Raw genomic sequence first — 22,662 nt, 5'->3', positions numbered from 1 at the left:
GTGGGGCCGGCCGTGGTTCCTGGGAAGGGCATTGTGGTCTTCTTCCCGCCCAGAACGCAGTGGCACAGGACATGGTGAGTGGGCGTTTTCGAACGGAGGAAGCAGCGAGGCCGGCTCGGAGCGGTCGCTGCTTTGGGTCGTGCGTGATTTCGGTGGACTGCGTCGTCGCTGTGCCGGCCAGCCCCCAGTGATGATGACTCTTCAGGACGGCAGCGATGACACGGCAAACGCGACCGACAGCTCGCTGAGGATGCGGTCAGACACGATCGACCTGGCGGACCAGTCTCTGGTGGTGGACATCTCGGATGCCCTCAGCGAGAGGGACAAGGTCAAGTTCACTGTCCACACCAAGACGACGCTGTCGGACTTCCAGAAGCCGGAGTTCTCTGTGCTTCGGCAGCACGAGGAGTTCATCTGGCTCCATGACGCCCTGGAGGAGAGCGAGGACTACGCCGGGATGATCATTCCCCCGGCCCCTCCGCGGCCGGACTTCGACGCCTCGCGGGAGAAGCTCCAGAAGCTCGGCGAGGGCGAGGGCTCGCGGGAGAAGCTCCAGAAGCTCGGCGAGGGCGAGGGCTCCATGACCAAGGAGGAGTTCGCCAAGATGAAGCAGGAGCTCGAGGCGGACAGCTGCTGACGGCTGCGCCGGACACCACCCCCGCGGAGCAAGGCCCGCGGGCAGGACCTTGCCACGTTTGGACCTTCTGCAAGGACACCCGGATCTTAGGAGGCCACCTGTGGCACCGGTCTACTGCCATCCGGGCTGAGCCGTGGGAGTCCCTCGAGAGTGCCGGCGACTGCAGCCGAGGGCAGCCAGCGTCGGCCTTTTCTTCGGAGGGGGGGAGAGTGTGGGAATCCGGCAGTAGTGGCGGTGGACAATCCCACGTGATGGACATGTGCCGGCGAAGCACGGTGGACAATCCCACGTGATGGACATGTGCCGGCGAAGCATGACGAGGTGGCGCGGGACGAGCGTGGATAGGAACATGGCGGACTCGGCTGGGCTACGTGTGTGCAGCCGGATCGGCTGAGCGGTGTGCCTTGGCGTAGCGGGACTCCAAGTAAAGGTGTGTTCGAGGGGGCTCAGTGTCCTTTCTTGGGAACCGCGGCCGGGTGCAAGAACCCCGGTACCACAACCATTAACCTTATACGGTGCGCCACTAAGAGCAAAATAGCATGAGTTATATAGCGATGGCCTATATCAGTGAATGGACCATTCAATTCTGTGCAATTGTCCTATGAAAAACTTATTTCGCCTCCCGTAGACCACGGACTGATACGAGCCCCCTTCAACCATGAATTCTCCCCTCCCAACACCCCCACATGGCCTCTCGCCTTCCCTCTTCGAATAAAAAAATTAACAACATTTCTGTCTCCTCTCGCTGTCCGATCACTTTTTAGCTCTGCTGTTATGGAAAAATGCATGACGACCGTAAATTCCAGGGCCTGTTTGATGAGTCGTTTGGCTGCATTCTCCCACTTCCCTCTTTTTAACTAGCGGTGTACTCGAGCTGAGCCCAAATTTAGTTCCCCCCTAGTTTGAGCTCACCCTCTGGATCGGCAGGCGCTAAGAAACACCTTCTGTGCACGTGGAACTTCTATTCTGTCTCTGACCTTGCATCTGAGTGGGCCATTTATGTATTTGCAGGGGTAAAGAACGTACGAACATATTGCTAGACCAAACGCAGTGCGTTCGTTCTCGGCACCAGCCGTGCGGCTAGTGACTACAATTCACTGACAGAGAGGCAGACAAACAGACAAAAAATGGGCGCGTATCTTCTCACTTAGCTGTCAACGTCGTCTTTTGCCGGCCCTTCAACGTATAAATGTCTAAATGCCTCTCGTCTTTCCCGCCCCCTCTCACCATCTTCCTTTCCCGTTTCACAGCTCTCCCACCATTATCACAGCGAAGGTTTCCTGAAGACAATTCACTTTTTCCGCGTTCCATTGCTGCGGGCGATCTACTGGAGCCTCATGTTACCTTTGAACTTTTTTTTAACGCTTTTTTTTCAAGGCGTGCTTTTGCTCGCAAAAATCAAGCAGCCGTGAAGTAGTAAGGAAAATAGCAGTGCAAATGTCACTTTTGTGTTTACGTGTTGCCTAAAATATGCCGAATGTGTTCTTTTTGCTCAGCGATAGTGACAACAATGAACAACGCTACCGCATTTAGTAGTTCAGAAATGCTTTGCCCATGTAAATGCTTCGTTCAATATTTCTGTTAACGTTTGGTCGAGAAGCTGAATCGAGAGACAGACAGAAAAAGAGAGAGACAGAGACACAGACCAAAATTTTGGGGCCTAATTAGCCCTAAAAGCACTATCGTCATAAGAACAATGAGGCACGGCTACCGCAGCCGGTATTGCTGGCTCAAAAATAACCTTCTGCTGAGAATACCTGAGCACCGTCCTATATTTCTGCAACACTAGCCCATCTATGTACCCCACAACCGTCGGCGTCTGTGCCTGTCACTACCACTACATGACATCCGGTGATGTATGGCACGTAACGGTCATTGTTTCTGGACTACATATGGGTATTATATAACTGCTCGTTTGCATTGACACTAGATTTCAAGCATTGTAATCTTGTTCGTAGCCATCTTGGTCACATGTGGTGTGCCACTCGAGGTGCTGCCATAAGGGGTGTTTGGGGGGTCGTGCCAAGCGACACCTTAGTGTTGGGCTGTGCGCGTACCGTTGGGCATTGTGTTGGGTGCGGCTCTGCATTGTCGATGGGGTTGTGTAGTTTTGCCATATTTCAGGTGGATCTAAACCGTCAGTGGCTTTAACTTTCCGTCAGTTTTGCTTTTGCAGTTCTAACGGCGACATTCACGAGGGCGCGGCGACTTGAAGGTGAGCATGGATTGTGCGGAGGAACACTTGTAATGCACTGGGCCTATTTTGGCAGGTTACCGATATTTGTCGATCTCGGTCGGGTGGGGGCCAGACTAGACGTGATAGACGTACATTGGTCGGAAAGTCCCAAAGACCGAGTCGCGCTCCTTCGCCTTCACCGCGCACTCACGCCCACCAGTAGTTCACAGTTTATCATCCTCTGGTTGGGTAGTTGCAGTGGAACGACGAAACATTAGTGGCGTTGCAGGAATGCCCAATAGGTGAACAAAATCGCCATCGTGGAAAGCCTAAAAGCTGTCTCGCTATACATTGTTAATTAACGAATTACCTCTGCTCACAGGTGTCGTTGCAGCAAACCAATGGGTTTCACACCTTGTGTTTTCAGGGTGTTTAAAAGAGCAAGCGTGTTGTTAAGGTACAAAAATTAGGATCCCATTGATTTCAGCACAGTAACCAGCGGTTGTTGGTTTTTTGCCTTTGCAGCCTGAGAAAAAAACATTCACACTGTCCTTGAGACGCTGCGAAAAAGCCAAGCGCCAGGCGTTTGTAAGCTCACTTGTAATATTTATACGTGGGTCAGCCAGCCTATCAACCTTTTCATCCCCGTGTTTAAATACGTATTCTTCGTTAATGTGCGTACACGCATTTTGCGCTGAGATTTCGTACCCTTTCTGCCACACAGACCTGGTGAACGCGTTCACAATCTCCGTTATAAATGCAGTGGACGAAGCCAGGGAGAATGCGCGGTTCTCGAAAGAAACTGGAGGAAAATCTCTTGCAGCGACTCTTTTTTCTTTGAAATATTAAGATTGTGAACACCGAAACAGCGGTAGATCACAACTCTTCTATAATAATATCGGTTAATTTTAATTACCTGTTATAGAGGGGTTGGTCGCAGCTTTCTTCGTCAAGCATTTTGCTCTCATGAACCCTATCTTTTAAGCTCGACATTAATTTTGCCCTTTGGTTCAGGCGGAATTGATCAAACAGAGAACGTAAAGGTCAAGGTTGAATGGCTTACATTAGTTCTTTGATGAAGTAAATAGCTGGAAACTGTGACGCCTCAAGGGCACAGGGATGATATGCCTCCCCTATACCATAAGATAGCCTCAGAAGAGCACATGTTGACAGCATAACGAGAACAAACCTTTAAAAACCCCTATCCACTGCACTATAAAACTGGCTCGTGAGAAGTTTGAACATTTACAATAAGCCCACAGTGTTGCTTTGCTGACGCATTTACTTACACTTGAACTCAAAGGTACAACCAACTTCATAAATATTTCAGAAGGTGCTGCAATATCGGTAGCAGATCAGCAGAACAGTTCCGGCATATCCAGCCAGAGTAACCGCGCCTGATCCCACACAACAACCACCACCAGCAGCAGACCTGCTCGGGTAGTGATAAAAATAATAGCGTACCTGTTTTCCTGGAGGTATTAGAGCAAGAAAGATCTGAAATCAGTGAAAAAGTACGTTACCCATTGAAAACTCACAATTTAACGCGCAATAACACTCCACATCCCAGATATCCCCTGAGAAGTTTAGGCAGTCAAGAGTTCGACGAAAGTTTGTCTGGTCAGGTATCATGATGAGGACGAAATGCGGTCACCGACCAAGTCAAGGTGAAAACACAGAGACGTAGAATAAGAAGCGACTCACGGCTCTTGCCTGCTTAGTGTGATCAAGTTTAGGCAACACTATCAAGCTCGTTTACACATAACAAGCAGTATAAGTACTGGTAGCCGGTCGAGGTATTACGTGGATGGAAGCCACGCGAACGAAACGAAGACAAAGGAAGGGACACACCGGTCGTTCTTGCTGTCCTTGTGTTCCTGCGTCTTCATTTTATTGGCGCTGGCTTTATCCAAGTAATATGCAAAAACTGGTATAATGTGGGAAAGACACATTTGTCATTCGAGAAGCCATTTTATTTTTAACCTAAATAAGAGAAGAGCAATTATTTTTAATGTGCTATGTAAAGACTATTTACCCGCAATTTAAACCGAGTATCAGTGGATAGTGCGAGTTTTTCTGCTAAAAAACATCCAGGGCAATTTTCTGCAGAACCGGAGCCTGCAATACTTTCTGACGACGTTCACAAACCAGAATCGGCTCCCCTTACTTTCGCTTTGGACGCCAGCTACAGATCTTCACAAGAAAAATTTCCAAGTACTTGTGTTAAGAGTGCAGAACAAACATTTTATCGCCTCACAAGTTTCAAAAAAGGCGCCGGTAATAGAAGAAAAGAAAAGCGTCATTCTCGTCTGGAAACGACAGCAGAAAAGAGACAGAATTTTGTTTTGACGGCTTAGACTATGTACAAATGAATCTGCTCCAGTAAATAATTTGGATAATGCAAAGCAAATCCAGGGTGCGTGAAATAAAGTTGATATCAGATTCAAATGTTTTTCTACACATAGCAGGTGCACTCAAGGGACTTCGGAAGGCACTCATGGCAGCGGCAAAGGAAACACAAGGAAACAAACCATTGTTGATACAATATAATAGCCAGATTCTTTTGCCGAGCCAATGTAAAATTAATGAGAATCTCTTTGAAAAATGGCATCAAGAGAACTACCCTATCTCATTTTCACAAGTATATTATTTACGATTAATGAGCACCACCATGACTACTGTTAGGACAGAGCACGCTACACAAACTAGCTTGTGCTTACTACGAGACGACGGCGGGGAGAATCTCGTCCAGCGGTCAACGACTCGCGACAAACGTGCACCTATATGCCTGAAAGCGACTTGAGGAGCCAAATTCCCCTTCCTTTCCTCAGCGAATCGTCTGATGCAACTCTTTCAGCGTTCATTCACCGAATTCAAACAGCGGCGAGCCGAGAGTCGTTATGGGAAGGATTTGAACTACTCGCGGCTAAAACAGACCGCCAGGGTATAAAAACTGCTCGGCAGCAGCCGCGGAGGCGGAAGTCGACGGAGTCACCGAGCTGAGACTTTCTCTCGCCAATGTGCGAAACAAGAAAAGCCGTTGTTATCCTTGTATATACCGGATATAAATGCTGCTTTAACTCATTGTTGGCTGGCAAGCTTCATAGCAAAGTCCTGCGCAACAATGGCGTGGGCTGAACGAGGCACCTCCACAACAGTACTAAAAGTCCTTTAGTATATAAGATCAATGTTTTATTCCCCAATCAGCACGATAATCATGATTACCTAATTGCATTATTTATTATATCTAACAAAATCGCCCGTGCATTATTTGACATACAGGTATTTTGCCGAGAAAGTTATCAGCCGTTCCAATGTGGGAAGATGGAAACCTACAAAGCTGTAGGTATGATTGGTTTTCCAATGATGGGAAGTTTCTATAGTAAACAGCAACATGCACGTTCCAAGCGGCAAGTCTCCCTTCAAGTGTGAATAGTTCCCAGCTGCTCGATCTGGTGTAGCAGAACTCGTCACAAGTGAACTCGTCCCTGCCAACTTGTTGTAGTTGAACTCATCAGATAAGGCAACTCATCAAAGGCCATTTCGCACTACGGAAACTTGTAACTTTGGGCAAGTGGACACTACCCATCTCGTCACAAGTTACGTTTTTGGTCAATCATATTCAAGAGAAAAAACAGGAATTCGTATAGTTTTCGACTTAAGCGTAAACATTCTTCTACATCCGCCCTTCGATTCACCAACCTTGCGTTTCTTTCGAGGCCTTTGAAGAAAGCGTCATACTTGGTGGCTTGTTGGCTCTTGTTGGCTCTTTTTTTGCTTTGTTGAGATAATCATGTTAGGTCACAATATTAGATTTTGTTCGTTCATTTTAGTTTTTTTTTTTTAATTTACAGTTTTATTTTTAGGTAATCGGGTGGCGGCGCTGTATTGGGCAGATGTTTTCAACTTGGTTCTACAGTTCTGCATTTACGGTTTTTATATTTTGATGTTTTTGTTTTTATCTCTTCTCAAGAACAATTACTGTCATCAGTAGTTTATTTGGGTAACTTGGGCTGCATGATTTTTGTTATTACATAAACAATAAAACGCCAGTTATCCTAGTACCATTTTGTCAACTTTCCGCACTGACTAATGCAATAATTCAGTTTAATCGAAAACGCCCTTTAGCATTTTTCCGCTTGAACTTTCTTTTTAAACTCGACAGGGTGCTGTTGTTAGTTTTTCGAAGGCTGTTGATTCCTGCTCCTAAGCCCTTCGCACATATCCCACCACGCTTTGGTTGTCCACGCTCCCATGTGTAAACACAGTGTCAACACTCCCAAATATGAATGTATCACTTCCAGAAGGCCGACTAGCTTGTGGTTCAAACGCTGAAGGTATGTTTTTCTAGACCCGGCCGAGCTATCCGAAAAACGTTGAACATATAACGTAAAATTAGGGAAAACATTTTCTGCGCTCAAAGGGTGCAATAATTAAAGAAGCGAAAGTGAAGATGGACCAAATAGTCGACCTTGGACCAAAGTGCGACGAACTTATTTTGCAAGGGGAAGAAAAATGAGAATGGGAATGGGAAATTGTGTTAAAACCGAAGAGCCAATGTCTGCTCCCACATGCAAACAAACAAATAGACAGGCCAACCCACGAACTATGAAAAGGTCAACCTGGAAACAATTGTCAAGTTGAAGCCACCCAATCGCCCCAAACCTCCCTCCCTACTCGATATCCGCCAAAAAAGCGACTGCGAGACAGAATTTTCAAGAACCATAAGGTAGGTGCTACCACTATCACTAGTACGGGATCATCTAGAAACAGATGCCACCTTTGACCAGTTCACCTAGGACCAGTTTTCCTATGACGGTTGGCTGCGTCGAGTGGCCCTGCCACCTACTCGAAGAGCTGGAACTTGACGCGGTGGCAGTGGCTGCAGGTATCGGTAGCGGCTTTCCGTTTTTTACACCTATCCGCGCTTCTGTTTGCACCGACGCTCCTTCAATTCTCGATCCTGTTCCTCGAAGCGAACGACAGTGGTTCGTTCTATAGTGAGTGGACAGAGCTACTACTGACAACAGAGCTAGCACAATCAGCACCGCGCACCGCGCCAATGCAGAATGTAGGGCTGATGTAAAGGTGGCGGCCAGAGTGGCGGAGCGTGGCGGCTCAGCAAACGCACCGTTCGCCAAACAAATGCCGTCGTCAGAGGCTACGCACCTTGTGAAAAAGGCGCCAGTGGTGGCGAGAATTATAAAACTCTCCAAAAAGACGCAAATGATAATTATGACAATGTGCATCTATCATCCGTATCCAGACATGGTAAGGTGTCTTGACACATGAAGTGTTTTCACAAATAGTGGGGAAACCTGCGGAAGAGATTTTCAAAGTGTCGAACAGTATAATATCAGACAGTTTATCATCCGTTTCGAACTAAGGGCTACTGAATTTTATACATAAACCTATAGATACTCGCTGCTTAAAATTATTGTTCTAGTGTTCGCCCTTTCTTCGCTGTAATATCACTTTCTGAGACGACCCGGCGACTGTTTGGGAAAGCATAATATTCAAACGTGGATGTATATATACTGCCGGCATAACGGAATACCACAACTTCAGTATCTCTTTTCGTCTGTGGGCGAAGAAAATAATCAAATCTCTGGCAGTTTCAAGTACATTGAATACTGGCGTGCTTTGAAAACGTCGTTCTTTTTCCGCGTTGATTCGCAATTTTCTTCCATAGAATTGTGTTTTTACATGGTAGGTACGGGGTAGTCCATTCCAATCGGAAATCGTTCGTAGAAAGAAGGAATATCGCCGAGAATTTGTTTTTGTAAGCGGCATCACTATGGCTTTATCATGATTGTTCCGAGTTTTTCGTGATGTATTGTACTGCATGCATGTGTTAAAGGCGAGTCCTGAGTGTCCATGGACTATGTTGTATAGGAATTGTAGCCATGTAGCTTTCTACGGGACTCTAATGTGAGAAGACCTGATCTATTACGGAGTTCAGTGACTGAAACGTGTCTACTGTATGTGTGGTAAATAAGCCGAAGGGATTTATTTTGGATTCGTTCAAGCAAGTGTTGTTCTGTTTGTGTGTGAAGATCCCATACAAAGTCAGTATATCCCAACAATGGGCGTACCAATGAACTGTAAGCGACTAATTTTGTTTTTCTGGTACAGTGTCTCATGCGATGCCTTAAGAACCACAATCGCCGTAGTGCTGCTTATGTTATACCATCGATATGCGTTTTCCATCTAAAATTAGAAGTGATTGTCAGTCCAAGGTATTTGTACTGGTTAACGGTTGTTATAGCAGTGTTGTTTACCATGTAAGCAAATTCCGATGGCTTTTTTTAAGTGTTATGGTCATCTTGACGCACTTTGCTATGTTGAGGCTCATTTTCCAGGACTGATACCATGCTGTAATGACCGATAAGTATTCATTTAGGGTGGCGTTATTTCTTCTTGATTGAATTACAAGGTACGCAACGCAGTCATCCGCGAAAATACGACACCGCACAGTAGATTCGGAGGACATGTCGTTTAGATAAAACAACAATAAAAGTGGTCCTAAGACGGAGCCCTGCGGTACCCCGGAATGCACGGGAGCAGAAGTAGAATTTTGATCTGCTATCTGAACGTGTTGGTATCGGTGGGATAGGTAAGAATCAAGCCACCGAAGAATTCTTTCATTGGTTAGGATTCGGCGAATTTTAAACGTCAAGTGAGTTTTTACTTTTTTGTTTGGATAGGCGCGCCCTCAGAAAGGGGCTGTCCTTGGAGTACTTCGCAGATCCTTTGTTCCTGAACGACAATTTAAAACAGCAGTCGATTTCAAAAATATGCAAGCGCATGATCGCTGAAAAAGTAATGTCTTGATGTAATGTTGAAACGCATTGTTCTATTGGCGATCGCAGCAGCCCTCTGGCACAAACAACCATGCGGGTACGTGTCGGGTGTTTTTTTTCTAAGAAATAGCTTTTAATAAATTCGTAAAGCGATGGTACTTACCTTCGTGTTCAGGCGAGCGTGCTATCGCATCCAAAATGCAGTTTGAAGAAAGCAGCATTGCAAAAAACACAGTGGCAATAATTGCAGCCCATAGCATGTTTTTAGTTTGGGCCCGTAGATTTGTTCTTGGTTATCTGGAATAAGTGGTTTTCGGCCTCTAAACCTCAACATTATTCGTGAAAGTTTGGCGACAAGCACAAACATGCAAAAGTACTGTTGCATAAATTTGCTTGCGCTAACTCACGCTAAAGATGACTAGTAATTGTATTTACTGTATTCGTATTCATTCATATCTCTTACCCCTGAAGTTTATCGTGTACCAGTACTCCCTTCAATAAACTGGCAGACATATTTGCAGGCTCTACTTTACACTCACTACAGTTACCCCTCACTGAAACATACACATGTATTAGGCTCTGCGTGTATATCATGCAAGCAGCTGTTAAAGCAGTTTATTCTCGTTCTAAGTTGTTTTATTGCTATATTGGTGTGAAACTCACCCAAACATATGTTCGCACTTGATCAGCTCAAAGAACAAAACCCAGCTACCTTTCCTGCGGAAGGAAGGAGCGAACACCTCCTAATATTGACATACATGTTGTTCAATGTCCCTAACGTATTATGACGCCAGGGTAAAAGAAAGGTGCTAAAAAGCGCTGATTTCCGTTTTCTTTTTTAGGCGTATTTATGAGTCCTAGTATTGCGAGCGTAGCGTCGAACTGATTTGGCCCCATAAAGTGATACTAGGGGACTATTTGGTGCTGGACATAGGAGAACCTGAATCTTTTTAAAGTTTGGTTCGTCCTTTTGCCTATTCATGAAGCTAATAGGACGGAATGAGCGGAAATAACGTTGTTGTTACGCCTTTTTGCGATGTGAACGAATGCGAAAGCCTTCTCTGGCAACGACACGTTTGGAAATGCCTAAACAAGGAGGAACCAAAGAGCTTTTACTATTCAAGGTAGAGAAGGTACACCTGCGCTATGCGGTACTGACGTTGTAGGGTAATGCGAAATTATTAGTGCCAAAGTATTATGGCTCTTGAGGGCAAAATTTCCGCGTCGGTCTGTGAACACAGCGAGAGACAGAATGGCACAAAAGAAAAATAGAGAAGAAACAGCGCGCAGAGATAGCTGCCCTAGAAAGTTGAAGAAAACCCACCGCGTCGGGACAGGGGCTAAGATGTTGTGCTTCTGAGCCAAAGGACGCCTGTTTGATTCCCTAAACTGGTGTGAGCATTTCTGGTAGAGGCGACAAGCAAAAACGCCCGTGTGTCAAGATTTCAGCGCGAGCTAGAGATCTGTTGGTGGCAAAATTAATCCGCAGCCCTCCATTACCTTGCGTATCATATGCAGGTGTGGGTGCGGCACATAAAATACCCCAAAATTGAATTTGATTGTAGAGAGGAGGACGTTCCTATGGATGCAAGATTCTAAGGTCGTTTTTTCTGCGGCTGTTTTCTGATTTCGCACATTTTCTAGCTTACCTTCATGCTCACTGCTTGGGAATTGTTGGCCGGTGAGCGCCTAATCGCAAATGGGTGGACACCGCCTCCAAAGTGTAGTTATACATGCGATGTTATTGCAGGGCTCAGCCTCGGCTCCAGGTAGCGGCGGCGGCGGATATGAAGCATACTTTTCCACATCTGGTCGATGTTTGTCACTGTTTATGCGTACTGTTAAATGGAACGTGCAGCTATTACATGGCTTATTAGATGTCAAACGAACGCTGAATGTGTTGTACGCCGACGTGATGACAAAACGCCTGAACCAAAGAAGACATTTAGGAATTCCTAATAATTGACCATAAATATTTCTTCATTTTTGTGGGACACCTGTGTTCATATATGGTACGCAGTCAGTTTTTGATACTTTATAAGCAAATATCATGCTTTCCTGGCTTCAGCAAAAACAAATCATTCGAAAATGCATGCGACTTCAGGTTTCTCGACCACACCTATACGGCCCTCGATAACAACAATGTTATGGTGCTGCAGTTAAACCGAAAAATCGGCGCCTACTCGGCAAAAATGCTTCCAAAGATTAATGCGAATAGTGTATTGCACTGCTTTATATGTATACAAGCGCTTTACTTGTCTGTGGTCTCACCACTTAACACAAAAAATATTTTAAGCAACAAAATGTGTTCTGAAAGCTTTTGTTGTGTACCAACTACCCATTACAAAACGTACATGCTAGCTTGCCATGAAGGTGACCCTTTGTCGAAAGTAACAATAGGTGGTAATTACCTTAAAATTCTACATTTGCTGGAAAATGGGATCTAGTTGAGAAGACGAAGACATCGAAGCCTCCTCACAGGCAGCGAGGCTCGTGACACCATCTTCTTCCTCAACCGAATTACCCCCTCGAAGGTCGCATTAAACCGCTGTCCTCTAACATACGTCTGCTTCCTGCTCTTCAACCACATTATTGGTGCAGAATATTATCTAGATAATTTCCGCTGTAACAACAGTAAGCATACTCGTCTCATTCCAATGTTTTGTATAGCCGCTCCAGATAGGGTTAAATTTTTGACCTGCAGTATCTGTCAATAAACAAATAAAATAAAAATTATTGCAAGAGAAACGTGTGAGCCCTGGTGCAGCGAGTACTTAAACATAGTATTTTCATGCAATGAAGCGTATGTAAAACATTTATAGAGATTATAAATTATAGAGCCATCCTGCTTCTGCAGGAAAGTTGCGTGTAATCGAGAAGTTCTAAATAGAGCCAGTTTACCTCTCGCGTTTTGATACTAATTGGCTAAATTAATTTGGGAAAGTTTCGTGCAAAGTATGTTCCAAGCATACCAGCACACAAAAAAATACAAAACAATGCAAACCTCAATAGGCTATGGGGCTGACCTTATAGAACAATGACTACTACACTTATGCACTGGATATGATGAGAAAGGTTGTGTGTCGAATTGCTGAATGTGTCCTGTTATTATATCATCACCCTTTACCAAGACTGATTGTATATGACTTGGCGCTGCTTTCGAATCGCCGAGAAAAGAGACACTTAGCCGGGACGTACTTCACTATTGCTGGAATTGCTAATTTTGACTTACGCATGCTAAAACTACACATGTAAGCGGACGTTAATGTCTTCTGAAGTTGTGTGGGCATAAGTACACGTCTAATATACAAAGAAATCCATGAAGGATGACGATGGTAGGAGGAGAGCTTATCTTGCCCACTGAAAAGGCTCAGAAACCGAGGAAGCCTCCTGATAAAAATGTATTTAAGATTGTTTTAATTACTGCCATACAAAAGAAAACTATCAGACTAAACAACTGAGTTTCAAGCAACAAACCACGAGTTGGCGAGAACGTTTCAGCTTGTTTCACGTATGCTAAGCAATTGACGAGTACCTTCCAGCCATTCTTACAAGTGCCACAAAGACACGTTGCAACGGCGTAAAAATTAAAATGGCTGGCGATTACAACACTCCCTAATGGAAAATTTGAGCGTAGAACAAACTGCGGAGTCTTCTCGGCAACGGGGACGCTGCTTTGGAGGCGGCCACCTCTGGGTTCTGGCACCGGTGGTGCTGCGCCTCTACTCGGGCAGCTCCTTTAGCTGCAGCTAAAGACTAAACACTTCCTTCGTCTCAGGGAGTTGCCGCGGAATAGGCGAATGCACAACGGCACGCGCCACTCTGGCGCTATCTCGTAGCCGCCGCGGAGCACGTCTCGCGCGGCACCACCGGCACAGCGCCTTCCTCCTCACACCTTCGCTAGACTGTCCTCCACCGCTGCAAGTCTGCAGGAGCGGCTGCTTAATAGCTGCGCCCTAAAATAGAGGGAAAAGATAAAGAATGCACAAGGGCAATCAAAATTCAATAAATTATGAACATTTGTGGTTGAGATGATGCAAGCATAAGGTCGTACACGAAAATGGACGCAGCAATCTGGTGGAATCGAAAAATGCGTGCCATTGGAATCTCCAGGAATACGGCTTTAGGCGACCAAATGATCTTATGAAATGAATGTTCAGAAATAAAGATGTCAGCAGGCAGTGGCGTTACTACAAATTGGGCAAGACTAGGACTGGCTCCGTGCCATGCTTCGGTTGTCGACTCCATCAGCTTTTTCGGAGCCAGACGCTGGCCCTTCTGTTTGGTGGAATCCTTTCGCCAAAGAGAGATTTAGGTTACCTGAATGCTTAAGAATTCTACACTGATCTAGCTGTGCATGACCATTCCTTTACGGTATTTTTTTTACTAATGGGTGTGATAACGTCGCTGTCGGTGTAAATTTTGGTGAATTGGCCGTGAGCTCCTCATGGCTCCATGTAATGGATGCACGGAAGGGGTAATGCCACGAAGCATAACCATTACAAGCAAAAGTTGAGTCATGAAAATTGCTGAGGGAATATGTTTGGATGTGCCGATGCCAACGTGACAGAGCGTAACGCCTGGCACCGCTCGTATAGCCCGGTGCTTTTAACGCGCTATTCAAGCGATTTTGTCAGGGCTGCCACCGTTTGGTTGCCCAGTTTTGGCATGATTGAGACGTACCTTTCCCAATTATGTATGTAACGAGAACTAAACTTAATGTGTGTGTTATCGACATCAGCATAATAGGATAAAATTGCGGCAAGTAACTGTATTCCTCCGTTGTTTCACATACTTCTCATCTATATAAACTCTGTCTGTGTTCATGCCACGAAACTACGATGAATATACATTTAAACAATAAAATATATAGCTGGGGCACTTAAGTCTGCTAAGGATTATTGTTCTCTACGCGTCTGTTCTGTTTGCGTACCATCATTTTCAGGCGTCCTGCGGTGTGTGCTGTTCTACAAGTGTTGCTTATAAATTTTATTGTTTTGTAAAGTCGTCTTTGCCCTCCAAAGCTTCCAATTCCAGAAAAATCGCCCTAAGTTGCATGTGCCAGCAAGAAAGAAACATCAGGGACAATAATTTTTGACGAGGTCGTGGGTTCGATTTCCGGCCGCGGCGGCCGGTTTTCTGACGGAGGCGAAAAGCAAAAACGCCCGTGTGTACAAGATTTCGCCGCACGTTAGAGATCCCCAGCTGGTCAAAATTAATCCGGAGTCCTCCACTCCGGCGCGCCTCATCGCCTGCGTTGCGTCGGTGCGTTAAACCCTACAATCAATCAATCAATCAATCAATCAATCAATCAATCAATCAATCAATCAATCAATCAATCAATCAATCAATCAATCAATCAATCAATCAATCAATCAATCAATCAATAATTTTTGTTTTACTCTGGCAACACCCGGAGATAGCACAGTTGGGTCTGCATGCCATATAGGGATGAAGGATGGCGGTGTGACATGCTTATGCAAATGTGCTTACGGTGAGCATGCACATAGCCCAAGACGTCCTTGTATCAAGTGTACAAATTGTAGAACCGGCAGCATGAATGGTTCTGCGTTTTTGAAGCGTTGGCAACATTTGATGTTTATTTTATAACTCTCTGTCGGCCACAGTTTCGCAGTGGTTTTTTTATTTGCACTTGAATGGCATTGTGTTTGTGGAAATGTCAATAAACAAAGAAAAAGCTGAGATACACTGTTGGTAGATCAAAACACTGCCAAATGGCACAAGAATACTCAGATTTATGGAATTGCACGTTTTTTATGCTTATTTGTGTGCGGGAATTTTCAATTCACCCGACAAAAAAAAACAGCAACGGCGCTTTTTCGCAAAACCATGGACTAATATGTTTCGCCTAAAAAATACTTATTATAAGCAAATGAGCCTGCGGTAGGCGTTCCTCCTAATATTATTCCCATAAAGTAATACCTATTTCACTGTTCAAGTTTAAAATATCTTGGTCACATAAGTACGCGAACGAATTTTGGCAAATTTTTGTAAGTATGTAAGCAGTAGATAAAGTATAATTCCAAGAGGCACACAATGTCTCTTGAAGAGCCCGAGTGATACAATGCCTATCTGCGGCCTGTTGTTGGCGAAACGAGTCCGATGCATACAATTCGCACACCACAACGACTGCAATTTAGATATGGAGTTCCCGCAAGCCTGTCTGACTGCTCTCAAAAACACGAGAAAATTTTGAGAAAGACTACAAAAACCTCGGTGCTTTTAATAGCGCACACAAACAACTAGTAAGCCATGTTGGCCGTAGCTGCTAGGCATGTGTCGGTCCTTTATTGTTGTTGTCCAAGAATGATTGCCTATTTTTGTATAGATGCAGCTGTTTGGTTTAGATTGCACACCTGTGGGGGACAAGAGAATCCTTAATGTGGGTCTTTGTATACCCGTTGTATTATTCCGGAAATTATAATTTTCAGAGAAGGGCCATGTTTTACGAAGGAGTACAGTTCTACATGTTGTACTGATATGCTGAGGAAGAGTGGTGAACGCTGCATTGTGCATTCAAGCAATAGTCTTGTTTTGGGCAGTCTCTTCCTATTGTATAAAGGCAGAGTTACAGACGTGGTCAGAATTCTTGTCGAAAGGGTTTGGCAAACCTCACGCGTGCGCCTGCCGTACCAACAGGTATATGATCGCGTGATACATTGATAGGGTGACTCAGCAAAAATATTCGCATTGGCTTCTAACCCATAGAGGCACAGATGGACCGAGAATGGCAAACTGCTTGTGGAGAGGGCTGACACCAGCTACTTTGGCGGTGCGAGTTGCTGTGGAGGCGGAGCTCGATGATTCTGTTTATAAGTGCGCCTGCCGCATTGGTGTGACCGTCGAATGAGCAACTGGTGTTCCATACTTTCACTTTCTATTACTTTTCATTACAACAAGGGAAGGTTAACCGTGGTAATTACAGGTGTAACAAGACAAGTTCCGAAGCAAACTCCCGCTGCTACCTTGCATGAAGATTTACGATTGCTTGAAAACTTGGCTGCCATAATTTTCCGCAGGCGTAGTGTATTGGAATACGCAATATTCTTGTACCATAGCGGAGACATAAATTTTCCGGCAATTTTCTGATGGGCATCCATTGCGTTGTCTACGTAGTATTGTAAGCGCTGTTTATTCTGTCCTCGTTATACCACTGCCTCCATACTTCAGCGATCTTAAGGCCATCAAAGAAATGATAACAGTGGCAACTCGTTATAAAAGTAAATCGTGCTTCACTTTACACATTGAATTTTATACCCTCACCAAAGTGATTCGAGAACGTTCTGCAACGGCCAACTGGCATCTCCCTGTTGTTAATATCACTGGCAAGGGGGGCCTACAAAGGGCCTGCATTACCTTTATTGCCGCTGTTCAATTCTGACGCGTTACTTCAATCTTCTGCCTTTGATGTGAGGAGCTTGCTGGAGAATTTCTAACCGCGAAATCGCACATTTATTTGCCACCTAAGTTAACCACAAGAACTGCTTCTGCAAAAATAATTGGCTGAGGGGACAGTTGGTGCGGGAGCCCCATCTTTCGGTGAAGGAGCGGGGTAAGGGCTAATTGAGTGCTCGACCCGAGGCAAACCAAAAGTTCCAACGAGCGCCTATTCTAGGCATTCTAATGAGTGCTTAACAACATTGTGTAGCGGCGCCCACTCGTGCTATCATGGGCTGCGCCTCCATAATCAGTATCTGCCTCCCCGTTCCCACGTCGTGAGATCACTACGACGATGGCAAGAATGTGAAAAGAGATTTAGGCGTGTGAGCGTTGCGGGGAAATTGCAGTAAACCTGTAGTATTCTAATTCGCATATGTAGAGAACTCGGTTAAGCCTAAAGTTTTCACTGCCGTGCAGTTAGCTCCCGTAGGTGCTGTGTATTTCCCCCGCTGATCTCGAAACGTTTTCTCGGGGAACCCTTGATATATTCAAACTTCGACAGACAGGACACACGGGAACGTGTATGCTACAGGAAGCAAAGGTCTCCTTGCGTGCACTACACAAATAAGGTTGTTCTTACATTAAAGGCAAATTTAAATTTCCTACCGCCGCGGGGGTTTTCTCTTAAACGTGCCAAGTGAATGTGGTAGAGATAACGATGCAATTTATTGTGCGGACGATGAGGAGCCTCTAGAAGCGGGGACAACACCGGAATAAGAAACATGCTATATTTGCTTGGCGGAAACGTAGAATGTCGCGGTGGTGATCAAAGATTGTGCCGGTGCATTGAGCACTTTCTGGAACCAAATACAAACAAGGAACAGGCTGGCATCACTGAGTCCTTTCTTTCGCAACAATAAAAAAATCGTGTTTCCCGCGGAATATTTTGCGTTTTTTACGAAAGCTCCCCTGCGCAGTTTGTTATTTAAGATGAACTCTCTTAAAAATGCACTTCCACCTACAATCTCTTATTCCATGTATGTAGATGGCGTCCAGATATCCTTTATATCATGTAATATGTGAATCTGCTAAAGTTGAGTCCAGCTTGGCGTTAAGAAACTTGCCGGCTTGGCAGAAAACAATGGTTTTAAAATTAATCCTGGAAAGATCTCTTGTGTTGTTTTCTCCAGGAATCGTGGGGTCCACCCGACCCAGGCATCACTCATACAGCGTGTCAATTCCTTTGTACAAGGAACACAAGTTTTTAGGTATTTTATTTGATGGAAAGCTTACATTCATTCCGCATATCAAACAGCCATGCAAATGCTTAAAAACAAGAATCATTGTTAACCTCCTCTCACACCAATGTAATGGGGCCGACAAACAACTCCTGCTGCTCCTTTACACAGCCTTGGTGGAGTCTCGGCTTGACTACGGGAGTCTCGTGTATGCGTCGGCTAAAAAACATCACTGAGAATGCTCGGCCCAGTGCTGCATCTTGGCCGTTGCCTCACATGGAGCGCTTTCCGCACTAGCTCTGTTGAGAGTCTGTATGTAGAGTGTGACAAACGGTGCCTAGGGCATCAGCGGGAGTATGTTGACTTGCTGTATTCATCTATGATCGTGTCTCTCACCATCCATCCTTGTAATCCCATCATGAACAATACATCAAACTTGCAACTTTTTTTAAACAGGCCATCTAATTCCTCACGTTTCTCTCTCAGAGTAAAGGAGAAGGCTTCTGCACTCAATGTCCCCCTTTTAGACACGCACAAGACACTCATCCATAATTTCATTCTACCATGACATCTTCGTCCTATATCATGCGACCTGTCATACACGCAACTAGAAAAAATAGGGTACACAGGAGTGCAATTCTGCAGTAGTTCCTGTTCCTGCAGGACAAGTAGAGGTGCGCAAGAATTCTTCAGCGAAGCGTCGAAAACTGATTCTACTGTCTGTTGTGCAGCGCACGGACCAAAGTTTAGCGTTACTAAAACAATACATTTTCATAGCAGCAATTACACGGCAGAAGCGTATGACATCTTACTTGTTTAAAATAGCATCATCAAACATAAAAGTCCCAGTTCAATGATCTACACAGATTCTCTAAGCGTTGTACAAGCACTGTCACCAGGAAGGTCATCTAACAACTATGTGATCAATGTTCTTTTCAAGGTAATATTGACTGCCTATGCCTCAAATTTTCAAATAACTATATGCTGGCTACCAGGGCACTGTTCAATTCCTGGCAATGAGGGTGCCGATCAAATGGCTGGTGCTGCTGCTCCAATGACTACAGTTGACATAACAACGGTACCTTACACTGACCTGAAGACACACATAACATCACAGCTTCGTAACACATGGCAACTGCACTGCAGTCGACAAACAGAAAACAAACTACACTTATTAAAACCACAGTTGTGACGCTATACAAATGACTCGCACAACAGATGCACTGAAGCCCTGGCCAGCCCGCGGATAGGCCATACACATGTGACGCACTCCCACCTGCTCACTGGAACTTTGGGACAAACGTGTAGCAGGTGTGGAAAGCGCCTATTCGTAGTCCACATACTAATCACATGCAAGGCACTTGACAAAAGACGACAAAAACATTTCCCTGAATTATACAGGCGACAAATTCAACTCACCCATTACACATTTTAGCCGCCGAACCAATGTTTTCTAGTCAACGTGTTCTTACGTTTTTAGCTGAGGTAAAATTTCTGCAGCTCTTCTCATATCACGTGTAATCATCCTGGCCCTATACACCAGCAATCTTCATTGTCTTTCGTTTTGCGTCACTTTTACTTCTACTCACAGCTTTTAGTGCAGTGTCATCAACCAATAAATAACTTCTCTGCTGCTCTTTGCCCCTGTTGGCCTAGCGCCATTAAACACCAACCATCATCATCATCATCCCCTGAGCAGTGCCGACATTGTAACCAGCACGCGCTTCAATTTCAGTGATCTGGCCACAAATTTTCGGCATTTACTTTCCACAGAATTCTGCTGATGTCGAAATGTTTACCAAACTTTTCGACTTCGAATTAACGAGGTTATACTGCATATTTCAAAGGCGGCTCCGCATATTTCGCTGTTCTGTTTCAATGCAACGTCTAAACTGTATTGAAAACATTGCAGTTTAAGCATATTACCACCACTTAACAGTTGCGTAGTGCCTGCAAACTTAGATACGGTTTTAAGGGTTGCGTTTCCCAGCCACTGCCTGCCGTGAGTAACAATGCCTAAGTGTATTGTTTCCAGCATTGGCGAGCTGCTTGGCTTGGAGGTTTCTTTCCCGTTCCTCTATATTTATCGGAACAATACCAAGGTTATCCGGATAAAAAAATATGTGAAGCTGAAGCACTTTTAAGCTCCTGTGCTCATCAAGAAAGGCACTTGTTTCGCAATGCACATTATATAATGTGTTCAACATAATGTGCTCAATATAAGTTTATAAATAGATTTATTTTAAATTCGCTTATGCTCACCTTATTGTTCTTTTCACGGAAACGGTAGAGCAGGCGCATTCAAACATTAAGCCCGCTGAAGTCTGAAATTGTGACTGGCATGATGGCGGGTTGGTGCCGGTGAAACCGACGAGCCACTGCTGGAAGACAATCGCCCTCGCCCGACGTTGCAAGGAGGCCTTTCTGCAACCGATGGGCTGGGGCGATACTGGGCCGAAATACAGGGAAGTGGACTGGAGTTCGTCCAGATGATGTCGCGCGTGTTCAGGCGAAAATCACTGCCTACGAGAACTAGGCTACGTTTCTCCGGAAAAAGTCTCTTTCGGGGTAGATTAGTAGTCACGGTGAGTGGCATGTTCATTTTATTATGGCGTTTTGAATGTACTGTTCACATTGTTTATAACGAATTTTATACTGAAGTTCGTTACAAGGGGATGTGGTTATATTCAACTACTTCGTATAGCGAACAAAACGCGTTTGATTATGCTGATCGTCATAACCGGGTTTCATTGTACTGGCGCAAACATTCCGGGCGCTCCAATAGGCCACTCTTAAAACTCTCCCTCCTGGTTCTGCGTGTGATGTTTATTCGCGAAATGGTTCTAGCTAGGTCGCAGCAGCAAAATTAACGGTAGATTCATGACATTCAAATGATAGCACCGTGGTAGGACCTGAGGAGAAAGTGCAATAGCTGTAGCATTGGCGGTGTCGTTCGATGCGTGTGCTCTACAGTGGGTATACTATGCGTGTCTACCCACGTGCCCTGTGCGTGTGGTTGTGTATATTAAGCGGCAACACATTGTGTGCGCTCTTTATTTCTTCGGGAAGACGTAAATCCGTAACAACTCCTAAGACACGGACAACCGTCCTAATCCAAAGAATAACCCATAATTATTAACAGACACAACCCCGCTTTGGCTGCAATATTACATCCCTCACGTGGAAGGCGCTAAGTTGTTTGCAGGAAGAATTACTTAGAATGTTTGTAAGTAATGCGCGAAGAACCTAAGAATAGCTGGGCGTTGCAATATACACGGAGTAAATTACAATCTCGTGGATAGGAAATCAATTATTTTTAAAAATTCTAAATCCTAACCACTAGCATAGTGTAATATGGAACTTCATCGTGAACAAAATCTACGATCAGTTTCACCATCCGGTTGCACGAATTTACAGCTTGACTTTAAGGAAACCTTTATGTATTGTTGCTCACCTTCATAGCATAAAGCAAGTAAACCCAGAACTTATAAAGTATAAGAAGACTTCGCGCCTGGCGTTAGAAAGCATTTTGTGCACAAAGTTTATACAAAAAAAAAATTGTAAGGATGTCGGTCGCCAGCGCCATACTACGAATGAGTAACCAGAGTGTAGGGAGCACTCTCCACCCACCTTGACAGGGTACGTGACGAAACACAGGAGCATCATCATCGTAGACAGGTGGCAACAATCCACGGCAGCCGCATCGCGAACGCTTAGAACGAAGAAGAAGCTTCTTGCTTTTGCTCTCGGTCCACACGACAGAGCGGACTTCGTGCTCCTGACTTAGTGAGCTGACTTCGTTCTCTCCCAGTCCTTCGGTCTAGGAATAATTCCTCCTTACACAGGGACCGGTTTCACTCTCTCCTATAAATTTGTCATGTGACCTGGGCACGTGGACATACCGAATAGACTAGGTTAAGTTAAAAGAATTAAGCTGTTATGCGGTTTTTCGACGCATGGTATAACTGCTGAGTGCATTGTTGCCTTTGTTCGGCAGCCGCACAATAGAAGCGGTGTTGCTCGTCCGTTCCACGAATAACCAATGGACAGGCGATCGAAGCCGCTGGACGGAAATAAAAGTGTGAGTGCGTGCGAGCGCGAAGCTGGGAAGCCAGGCTCATAATTCCGAGCTCCAACTATTTTAGATGCATTTGAGAAACCTTTCTAGCTATATTTACATTCTATTGGACGCTCTTAACTGATACTTTTTTAGAGAAAAGGTTCCACAGGGGTCTTTCAATGGTCTTCACCGCTCACATTTTGTGAGGTGAGAGAAGTGCGGATCAGGTATATTTCGCAAGGTATCAAAAATGATAGGCACAGATTTATTAGCACTTGCTGTGGATTTAACGGACATGATTTCAAAAGTATTTGGTGTTTCGAAAAAAGTATTCTCCTTTCTTGCAC

General features: G+C 44.9%; 1 long non-coding RNA gene across 1 annotated transcript in view; it reads right to left on the bottom strand.

Moving 5' to 3' along the window:
• LOC144144092 (uncharacterized) overlaps positions 1–22,081 on the bottom strand; it is a 69,611-nt gene extending 47,530 nt beyond the window's left edge. The window contains exons 1-3 of the long non-coding RNA XR_013317152.1: positions 21,886–22,081; positions 9,780–9,913; positions 4,278–4,310 (exon numbers count right to left, since the gene is read on the bottom strand). This is a non-coding gene — a long non-coding RNA (uncharacterized LOC144144092). The remainder of the gene's footprint in view (positions 1–4,277; positions 4,311–9,779; positions 9,914–21,885) is intronic.
• Between the last annotated feature and the right edge of the window lie 581 nt (positions 22,082–22,662).

The sequence above is a fragment of the Haemaphysalis longicornis genome, unplaced genomic scaffold (genome assembly GCF_048455015.1).
Source record: "Haemaphysalis longicornis isolate Haplotype H1 unplaced genomic scaffold, Haemaphysalis longicornis Haplotype H1 scaffold_61, whole genome shotgun sequence".
In the NCBI taxonomy this organism is placed as follows: Eukaryota; Metazoa; Arthropoda; class Arachnida; order Ixodida; family Ixodidae; genus Haemaphysalis; species Haemaphysalis longicornis.
Note: the sequence above shows the minus strand (reverse complement) of the source record. Positions and strands in the feature narration are given on the sequence as shown.